We start from the raw sequence: 10,000 nt of genomic DNA on the forward strand, positions 1-10,000 counted from the left end.
CTCCTCCTGTTGTTGAGTAATTAAGTAGAGCAAATGGCTAATTACTTTATCTGTAAATCAGGTAATTGGTGCAGGAAAAAAAAAAAGAGAGAGAGAGAGAGAGAGAGGTTATATATATACTAACTATGCTGCTCTCTCTCTCTCTCTCTCTCTCTGATTATCTTTTTTTCCTTCTTTTTATTATATTTTGCTTTGTTTTCCTTATTTTTCTTTCCATTTTTCATTTTCTTTGTTTTATTTTCTTCTTTACGGAAAATGAAAAAGTTGAAAAAAAAAAAAATTAGCTATACGAAAAAATATTGGAACCTATATTTTTTCACGTTTTTCTTTAGTTTTTCGTTCACTTTCATTAACTTTCCCATTAATTTAAGACGATAAGTTATAAATAGTCTAAATAATACTGAAAAAAACGTGCATTTATATACTGAATAAAAAAAAAGAGGAAGAAAATTGAACTCTGTATTTTTCAGTTTAATTTTTTTTACGTTTTCTTTCACTTTTAAAAATTTCCCATTGGTCAAAAAGAGGAAGAAAATGGGAACTCTATATTTTTCACTATTTTTTTTACTTTTCGTTCATTTTAATAAATTTTCCCATTAATTTAAGACGAAAAAAAAAGATAAATAAGAAAACCGTACATTGTCTTATTTTCACTGTATTGAATCGAGATAAATAAAAAAACGTACATTCTCATTATTCTCTATTTTTCCTTCACTTTCATTAACAGAAAATTAAAAAACCGTACATTCTTTGCATATTGAATAGAAAAACACCATTACCCATTGAAGAAAAATATGAAAACTCTATTTATCATATATTTTCTATTTTTCCTTCACTTTTATTAACTTTCCCATCAAATAAGTACGAAAAAATAAACAAAATAAAAAAAAATATACAGAAAAACCGTACATTCTTTCATTCTTAACACTGAATCCACCCCCGCCATTGGCCAGAGACACCAGCGCATTGACCAATCAGGAAGCAGATCTGGAGTCCACCGATGACGTCATAATCACGTGACCAAAACAAAGCAGCGTTTGATGGGATGAGTGACGTAATCTTATCCCCCCCTCCTCCCCCCTCCTCCCCCTCCAAAGCCAGCCACGGTCTATAATTCCTCTGTGATTGTAGTGAGTGTCGACCTTATGACCTCTTTGCTTTCACCCACTTAGCTCCCTCTTGCCCCGAAGATTTTCCCGCCTTTGTTTACCACTGCATAAAGAGAGATGAGGAGAGAGAGACTATTACTACTACTACTACTACTACTACTACTACTACTACTACCACCACCACCACCACCACCACCACCACCTACTACTACTACTACTACTACTACTACTACTACTACTACTACGTGTCACTTTTCATTACCCACAAAGGTCACAGTGCTTGCTTGTCCGTGGTCAGGAGGAGGAGGAGGAGGAGGAGGAGGAGGAGGAGGAGGAGGAATGAAGAAGACAAGGGAGAAGAAGGATGTGTGCAGAAAAAAAGAGGAGGAGGAGGAGGAGGAGGAGGAGGTGGAGGAGCAAGAGGAAGAGGAGGAGGAGGAGGCAGTAAGGAGACAGAAATATTGAGGAAAGACCACAATAAAGAGAGAGAGAGAGAGAGAGAGAGAGAGAGAGAGAGAAGCCAATAAAAGGAAGAGGAAAAGAAGGATAGAATGATGAAAGAGGATAGGATGAAGCCACGAGAAGTAGGAGGAGGAGGAAGAAGAGGAAAAAGAGGAGGAGGGAAGAAGAAGAAAAAGAAGAAGAAGAAGAAGAAGAAGAAAAATATTAATCCCCTTTATTTTAACACTGACAAAAAAAAATAAAATAAAAAATAAAGGAATAAAAAGTTTGCGTGCGTGAGTGTGCGTGAGCGTGCGTGAGTGTGCGTGAGTGTGCGTGCGTGCGTTAGGAGCATGGCCTCTTGCCGGTAAAAATACAGTTATATACGGTATTTATATTTACCTCGAGTCATCTTCCTTATGACTCGCCAATGAGAGAGAGAGAGAGAGAGAGAGAGAGAGAGAGAGAGAGAGAGAGAGAGAGAGAGAGATGTGAGGAAATGGATGTAGAGATGAAGTGTGAATGTGTGTGTGTGTGTGTGTGTGTGAGAGAGAGAGAGAGAGAGAGAGAGAGAGAGAGAGAGAGAGAGAGAGAGAGAGAGATTAAAGAAAGTAACATATGGAGGAGAGAAATTGGAGGAAAAATGGAGAAACATATGAGAGATTACGAAGAGAGAAGAGAGAGAGAAGAGGAGGAGGAAAGGAAGAGAGAGAGAGAGATGGAGAGAAGAGGAGGAAGAAAGGAAGGAGAGAGAGAAAGAGAGATGGAGAGAACAGGAGGAGGAAAGGGAAAGAGATGGAGAGAAAGATGGAGAGAGAGAGAGAGAGGAGGAAAGGAGGAAAGGAAGAAAAATGGAAAGAAAAATGGAAGGAAAGAGGTTATGGAGGGAAGGAAGGAAGGAGAGAGAGAGAGAGAGAGAGAGAGAGAGAGAGAGAGAGAGAGAGATGGAGGGAAGACGTGCAAAAATTAGGCTTTGATGATGATGGTGATGATGCGAAGAGGAGGAGGAGGAGGAGGAGGAGGAGGAGGAGGAGGAGGAGGAAGAAGAAGGTCACAGCCACCCCCTTCTTTCCCATTCCTTCCGTTTCTCCCTTCCTCCACAACCTCCTCCTCCTCCTCCTCCTCCTCCTCCTCCTCCTCCTCCTCCTCCTCCTCCTGCCACGCCCATCCACGCCCGCCCCTACACCTCTCCTTGCCAGAGTCATCTTTAGAGTTCCCCTCCTCTCTCTCTCTCTCTCTCTCTCTCTCTCTCTCTCTCTCTGACCAAGGAAAGTGCCAGTCATTACAGAGAGAGAGAGAGAGAGAGAGAGAGAGAGAGAGAGAGAGAGAGAGAGATAGAGAAAGAAAGAAGAAAGAAATAAACGAGAAAATAGAAGAAACGAGAGAGAGAGAGAGAGAGAGAGAGAGAGAGAGAGAAGGAAGTAAGGGGAGAGAAAAATGAGTGAATTATCTAAGGAGGGGGGAGATAGATGTATTGATAAAAGAAGAGGAGGAGGAGGAGGAGGAGGAGGAGGAGGAGGAGGAGGAGGAGGAGGAGGATTTAAGGCAGGTGAGAGTGAAATAATTTATCAACTTTTACTACCTGTTGAGAGAGAGAGAGAGAGAGTACACTTATGAGTCACGTTAGCCTCCACCCTCTCTCTCTCTCTCTCTCTCTCTCTCTCTCTCTCTCTCTCTCTCTTCCATATATTGTAACCCGTTTCTGTGTAACTCCTCCTCCCTCCCTCCTCCATCCTCCCTCCCTCCCTCCCTCCATCCATCCCTCCCTCCCTCCATCCCTTCCCTTCCTTCCCTCCATCAACACCTTCTTCTCATATATCATTTACAATCCCTCCTCCTCCTCCTCCTCCTCCTCCTCCTCCTCCCCTTTCCCTTCCCTTCCCCTTCTCTCCTCTTCCTCGTCATCCTCACTCCTCCCTTCTATTCCTCTTTACCCTTCCCTCCTCCTCCTCCTCTTCCCATTCCTTCGTCGTATTTTAATTAAATTGTAGATGACAGGTGAGAGAGAGAGAGAGAGAGAGAGAGAGAGAGAGAGAGAGAGAGAGAGAGAGAGGTATGGAGAAAAGAATTTGTTGCAATAGGAAAGGAGAGCAAAGAATACAAAGGAACTACTTCTAACTGGCTACAGATAAGAGAGACAGGACAGTACAGGAGAAGGCTCCTCCCCACCCACCACTCCCTCCAGCTTTCGCTGGCATGGAAAATAGCTTGGAAAAGTACCATGCAGTATGGAAAAACTGACATGGAATTTTCACAGGAAAGGATGAAAGGAGATTCTATTATTCACCCTACGGTGAACTCTACATATCTATCTATAAGAAAGTTACACACAATAATTGACATACTAATATAATGTTTAATTATTGGGACAAGAAGAGAGCTTGTTGGGGGTTATTCTTTAAATATTTATCAATTTTGTTTTTGAATGATGCAATGGAAGTACTGTTTACTATTTCAGAAGGAAGCTTATTCCAAATGTTAACTATTCTATTAAAGAAAAGTGCTTTGCCTCGTGGGTTTTGAAGCGTTTGGGTGTAATTTTAAATCCATTATTCCTTGTCGTGTTGGAATGATCAATGGTAAAATACTTATTTGCATCAAGGTTGTTATATCCTTGAAAATTTTGAAAACTTGCATTAAGTCTCCTCTTATCCTGCGTTTTGTTAAGCTGAATAGATGTAAAGCTTCCAGTCGCTCCTCATACGGCTTGTTTCTCAATCTGGGAATCATTTTGGTCACTCTACGCTGGATCTTTGCCAGCTTCTCAATGTCTCTTTTAAAATATGGTAAGAAGGAGGAGGAGGAGGAGGAGGAGGAGGAGGAGGAGGAAGCGAGGGTGGAGGAAGGGGCATGTAATGAGGAGGGAATATTTTAGGTATGGAGGAAAGATTGGAGAGGAGAGGAGGAAGGAGGGAAGGAATGAAGGAAGAGGGAAGGAAGTAAACAACTCTCCCTTCACAGTATCTGATTGGCTCCTCTTCCTCCTCCTCCTCCTCCTCCTCCTCCTCCTCTTGTTGATGTTGTTGTTGTTGTTGTTGTTGTTCTTATCCTCTTTCTTCAGTATCTCTCTCTCTCTTTTTCTCTCTTCCAACTTACACTGAAAGAAAAAAAAGAGAAAGGAAAGAAAGAAATAACAACAACAACAACAACAACAACAACAACAATAACAACAACAATAAGGAAGGAAAGTAAGAGAAAAGAAAGAAGGAAAATAAGAAAAGAAATATAAACAACAACAACAACAACAACAACAACAACAACAACAACAACAACAACAACAACAACAACACCTTCTTCTGTATTTCCACACCTGTCTTTTGGAAACACCTGTCTAATTAACCTCTCTCTCTCTCTCTCCGCAGGTGTTGACAGACGCTGCCTCTCCCGCCACTCACTCATCACCGCGCCAGGGTAGGTCTCTCTCTCTCTCTCTCTCTCTCTCTCTCTCTCTCTCTCTCTCTCTCTCTCTCTGGCTTACGTGTTTCAGACAAGTATATGATTGATTGACCACATTTGGGGATTCCTGGCGGTCTTGGAATGCTGAGAGAGAGAGAGAGAGAGAGAGAGAGAGAGAGAGAGAGAGAGAGAGGGGGGGCCGATGAACTCATAATTATCACTTAAAAAATTCCACTTAATCTTATTCTTGATCTTTGAAGTAATCGAGACATCTTGAAATCCTCCTTCTCCTCCTCCTCCTCCTCCTCCTCCTCCTCCTCCTCCTCCTCCTCCTCCTCCTCCTCCTCCTCCTCCTCCTCCTCCTCCTCCTCCATGGCTTTAATGGGACTTTCGACCTTGCGGCACCTGACTGTAAGGGCCACACTCGTAAATCACTTAGTTACGGGGTTAGGGGGCGGTCAGGGAGACAGAGGATAGGGGGGTAGGAGGTGGGGAGGTGGTGGGATGGGGGTGTCGTTGGAAGGGCTAGGGAAAAGTTTGGAAGGAGAGAGAGAGAGAGAGAGAGAGAGAGAGAGAGAGAGTGTGTGTGTTAAAGGTCTTGTTCATATTATTCTCTCTCTCTCTCTCTCTCTCTCTCTCTCTCTCTCTCTCTCTCACCTCCATTTCTCTCGTTTCTTCGTTTTTTCTATTTTTCTCTACTTTATTGCTTTTTCTTTCTACTTTCTTTATTGCTTTCCTTCTCTCTCTCTCTCTCTCTCTCTCTCTCTCTCTCTCTCTCTCTCTCTCTCTCTCTCTCTCTCTCTCTCTCTCTCTCTCGGTAAATGTGACGTTTATTCCATCTCGTTAATTTCAAGGCAAAAAGAAATGCATAATTTAGCATCGGAGGGCGCGGGCTGTGGGTGTGGGTGTGGGTGTGGGTGTGGGCGTGGGCGTCAGTACAACGTGGTCTGCAGTGAGGCAACCACCCACGCCCCCTTCCTCTTGCGCCCCCTGTTCCGCCCCCTTTTAAATGATTCAGTAAGGTTCTACTCTCTCATCACTTCTATTTTCAAAGGCCACAGAAATGACTAGTGTGGTTTTCAAGAGTGTTTCTCCTGTTAGTAATGTTGAAATGTTGTTAATCTGTCACTACAACCACAAAAAACACCATTAACCCCTTCAGTAGCGTGACGCCTTTCCATATTCACTCTGCTTACTATTTGGTGATTTTCTACAGCTTCAGAAACTCAGGTGGGGGATTAAAATAGTGAAGACAGTGGCTATTAATCTTCTGGCCTCCATAGACCCTTCCCAATGTCAATAAAATGTCTAATCGTACACAAATCTCAAGGTAAAAATGTGTCCCAGTACTGAAGTGTAAGATGTAAAAGAAAATAGCTCTACATATACTTTCAAAGGCCACAGAGATGATTAATGCAGTTTTCAAGAGTGTTTCTCCTGTCAGTAATGTTAAAATGTTGTTAATCTGTCACTACAACCACAAAAACACCATTAAAAACTTTGTGTAACGTTATAAAGTCGTATTCCTATTCCTCCTGGTCCTCCTCCTCCTCCTGGTCCTCCTCCTCCTCCTCCTCCTCCTCCTCTTCCTAATCGTACCCAAAATTCAAGGTGTAAATGCGTCCCGGTACTGAAAGGGTTAAGATTCAGAGCTCAGGTGAGGTAATTAGGTGAGGAAAGACAGGTGTTTGTTTTCCTGTTTGTGTTTGGCCTCACCTGTTCTTGTTTTCCTTTTCTTTTCTTTTCTTCCATTTTCTTTCTTCCTCTGTCTTGTTTTTCTTGTTTTTCTTTTTTTTTTTTTTTCTCTCGTTTTGTGTGTGGCCCAAGATTTGTGTGTGTGTGTGTGTGTGTGTGTGTGTGTGTGTGTGTGTGTGTGTCTTTGTTCCTTTTCTGTTGTTTGTTTATCTGTCATCTCTCTCTCTCTCTCTCTCTCTCTCTCTCTCTCTCTCTCTCTCTCTCTCTCTCTCTCTCGTCTTTTCATTTTCATTATTATTTTTTCATCTTTTCTTTTTCTATATTACTCTCTCTCTCTCTCTCTCTCTCTCTCTCTCTCTCTCTCTCTCTCTCTCTCTCTCTCTCTCTCTCTCTCTCTCTCTCTCTCTCTCTCTCTCTCTCGCACGTACTTCAAACTAAATATTATCACTTAAATTAAACCACCACCACCATCACCACCACCACCACCACCTCCTTCACAAGATTTTCCCCCGCCCACGAGAGGCGCCCGTTCTGTTTATGCTGGCGTCACCTGACTTTTAAAGGGGCGTCAGATGTGTGGGCGCGGGCTGTCAGGTGGCAGGAAAGGCGTTGGACATGGGCGAGGGGGTGCCAATCTGAATGCCAGTGAGTGCCAGTGTGTGCCAGTGGTCCTCAAGGCGAAGAGAAGGTGCCATTGGTGTGTAGCTATTCCGTGTGTGTGTGTGTGTGTGTGTGTGTGTAGGTGTGTGTGATGTGTGTCTAGGGAGAGACGGGTGCGCTAGAGAGAGAGAGAGAGAGAGAGAGAGAGAGAGAGAGAGAGACATCCATATTTAGCGTATCCTCACTACCTGAGATCAAGCACGAACAGGTGACACACACACACACACACACACACACACACACACACACACACACACACACACACGGGGATTAGCAAGTTCACATTTATTGCAGACACTCAAATCTTGCTCTTGAATTATTTATGAGAAGGAGGAAGCAGAAGAAGAAGGAAGACGACGAGAAGGAGGAGGAGGAGGAGGAGGAGGAGGAGGAGGAAGAGGAGGAGGAGGAATATTTTAGTTTGTTATATATGTAGTAGTGATCAATAGTTTGGTATTTACTCATCTATTTGAAAGAAGAAGAAGAAGGAGGAGAAAAGGAGGAGGAGGAGGAGGAGGAGGGGAGGAGTAGTTTGTTCTAAATATACGTAGTAGTGATTAAAATTTTGTTATCTATCTCTTCTCTTTCGCTCAAAATGTGAATAAAATAAGAAAATATGTAAATAAATATGCACAGAATGAATAGATGAATAAAATAAATTAGTAAATAAAAATGAATAAGATAAATGAATAAATAGAAGAGAAAAATGAAATGAAATAAATAGATAAATATGAATGAAACAAAACGAATAAAATGAACTAGATAAACGAAGGAATAAATGAATAAGTGAATAAAAATAAATAAATGCATAGATAGATGAATAAGATGAGTGCGTGAGGCAAGTACGACAATTGCGAGGTGAGGTACGACTGCTATCTCTCGTTTCCCGTTTTCTTTCTACACTCTTCATCTTTTATTTCTATTTTTTTCCTTCTTTTCCTTCATTTTCCTTCTTCTTTTCTCTTTTTCCTTTTTCCTTTATTTTCCTTTCTTTTTCTCACGTTTTCTTTCAATTTTCCTTCATTTTTTCCCTTCTTCTTTCTTTTTAACTTCTTTTTACTTTTATTTTCCTTCTTTTTCCCTCCTTTTCTTCATTTTCCTTTTTTCCTTTTTCCTTCATTTTCCTTCATTTTCCTTCTTCTTTCTCTTCTTTTTCTCCTTTTCCTTTCATTTTCCTCCTTTTTCTTCATTTTCCTTCATTTTCCTCCTTGTTCTTTCATTTTTCATTTTCCTTAATTTTCCTCCTTTTTCTTCCTTTTTTCTTTTTCTTCATTTTCTCCATTTTCTTGTTTTTCCTTTATTTTCCCACATTTTCCATTTTTTCTTTTTTCCTCCATTTTCCTTCAATTTCCTTCTTTTTCTCCGTTTTCTTTTATTTTTTTCTTCTTTTCTTCATTTTTCCTTCATTTTTCCTCTTTTCTCCGTTTTCCATAATTTTCCTTTTCTCTTATCCGTTTCCTTAGTTTTTCCTCCATTTTCCCTTCATTTTCCTTCAAATTTCCTTTTTCCTTCATTTTCCTTCAAATTTCCTTTTTTCCTTCATTTTCCTTCAAATATCCTTCTTTTCCCCTTTTTTCCTTCATTTTCCTTCAATTTCCCACTTTTTCCTTTCATTTTTCCTTCACTTTCCCTTCATTTCCAACACTTTTTCTTTCATTATCCTTCAAATTTCCTTCTTTTCCTCTTTTTCTTCATTTCCTCAATTTCCACTTTTCCTTACTTTTCCCTTCATTTTCCTTCATTTTCCTTCATTTTCCTTAATTTTCCTTTCATTTTCCTTCTTTTCCTCTTTTTCCTTCATTTCCTTCAATTTCCCACTTTTCCTTAATTTTCCTTCATTTTCCTTAATTTACCTTTCATTTTCTTTCATATTCCTTCAAATTTCCTTCTTTTCCCTTTTTCCTTCATTTCCTTTATTTTCCCACTTTTTCCTTACTTTTCTTTCATTTTCTTTCATTTTCCTTTCATTTTCCTTAATTTTCCCTTCATTTTCTTTCATTTTCCTTAATTTTCCTTTCATTTTCCTTCTTTTCCCCTATTTTCCTTCATTCCCTTCATTTTCTTTCATTTTCCTTAATTTTCCTTCATTTTCCTTCATTTTCCTTCATTTTCCTTCATTTTCCTTTCATTATTTCTTCCTTTTATTCAATTAAAGCATCGTTCTGTATCTCTCTATAAAAAAAAGGTAAACAAAAGACTGACGATGTTGCCTTTGTACGATAACAACCAGTCCAGTATAACAGTGACCTCATACACACACACACACACACACACACACACACATACATACATACATACATACATACATACTCAGAAATGAAAGTATAAAGTTAATAAATAAATAAATAAAACAGACGTACAATAGAAATGAGAGAAAAAAAAAATGATTAAATAGAAGAGACATTGAAAGAAAACGGGAATCGGAAGGAGACACACACACACACACATACATACATACATACACATACATACATACATACATTCAAGTCAGTGCTGTATTTATTTATTTATTTATTTAATTTGGTCCTTTTAAACTACAGAAGTGAAGGCGTAATTTTCCAAACGCTTCAAAGATTAGTGTGTTTATATTTGCTAGAGAGAGAGAGAGAGAGAGAGAGAGAGAGAGACTTATCACTCGCTCACTTCGCTTTCATCTTTTTTTTTTTTCCTTTTTTTCTCTTCTTTCAAAGTGAACGCGT

General features: G+C 40.0%; 1 protein-coding gene across 1 annotated transcript in view; it reads left to right on the forward strand.

Moving 5' to 3' along the window:
* The window catches only part of LOC123512641 (glutathione S-transferase 1-1-like), a 65,980-nt gene that overhangs the window by 3,596 nt on the left and 52,384 nt on the right, over window positions 1–10,000 (forward strand). Inside the window, 1 exon segment of the mRNA XM_045269084.1 lies at window positions 4,913–4,961. The gene's annotated coding sequence lies outside the window, so the exon portion shown is untranslated.

Source organism: Portunus trituberculatus, chromosome 34 (assembly GCF_017591435.1).
Source record: "Portunus trituberculatus isolate SZX2019 chromosome 34, ASM1759143v1, whole genome shotgun sequence".
Lineage (NCBI taxonomy): Eukaryota > Metazoa > Arthropoda > Malacostraca > Decapoda > Portunidae > Portunus > Portunus trituberculatus.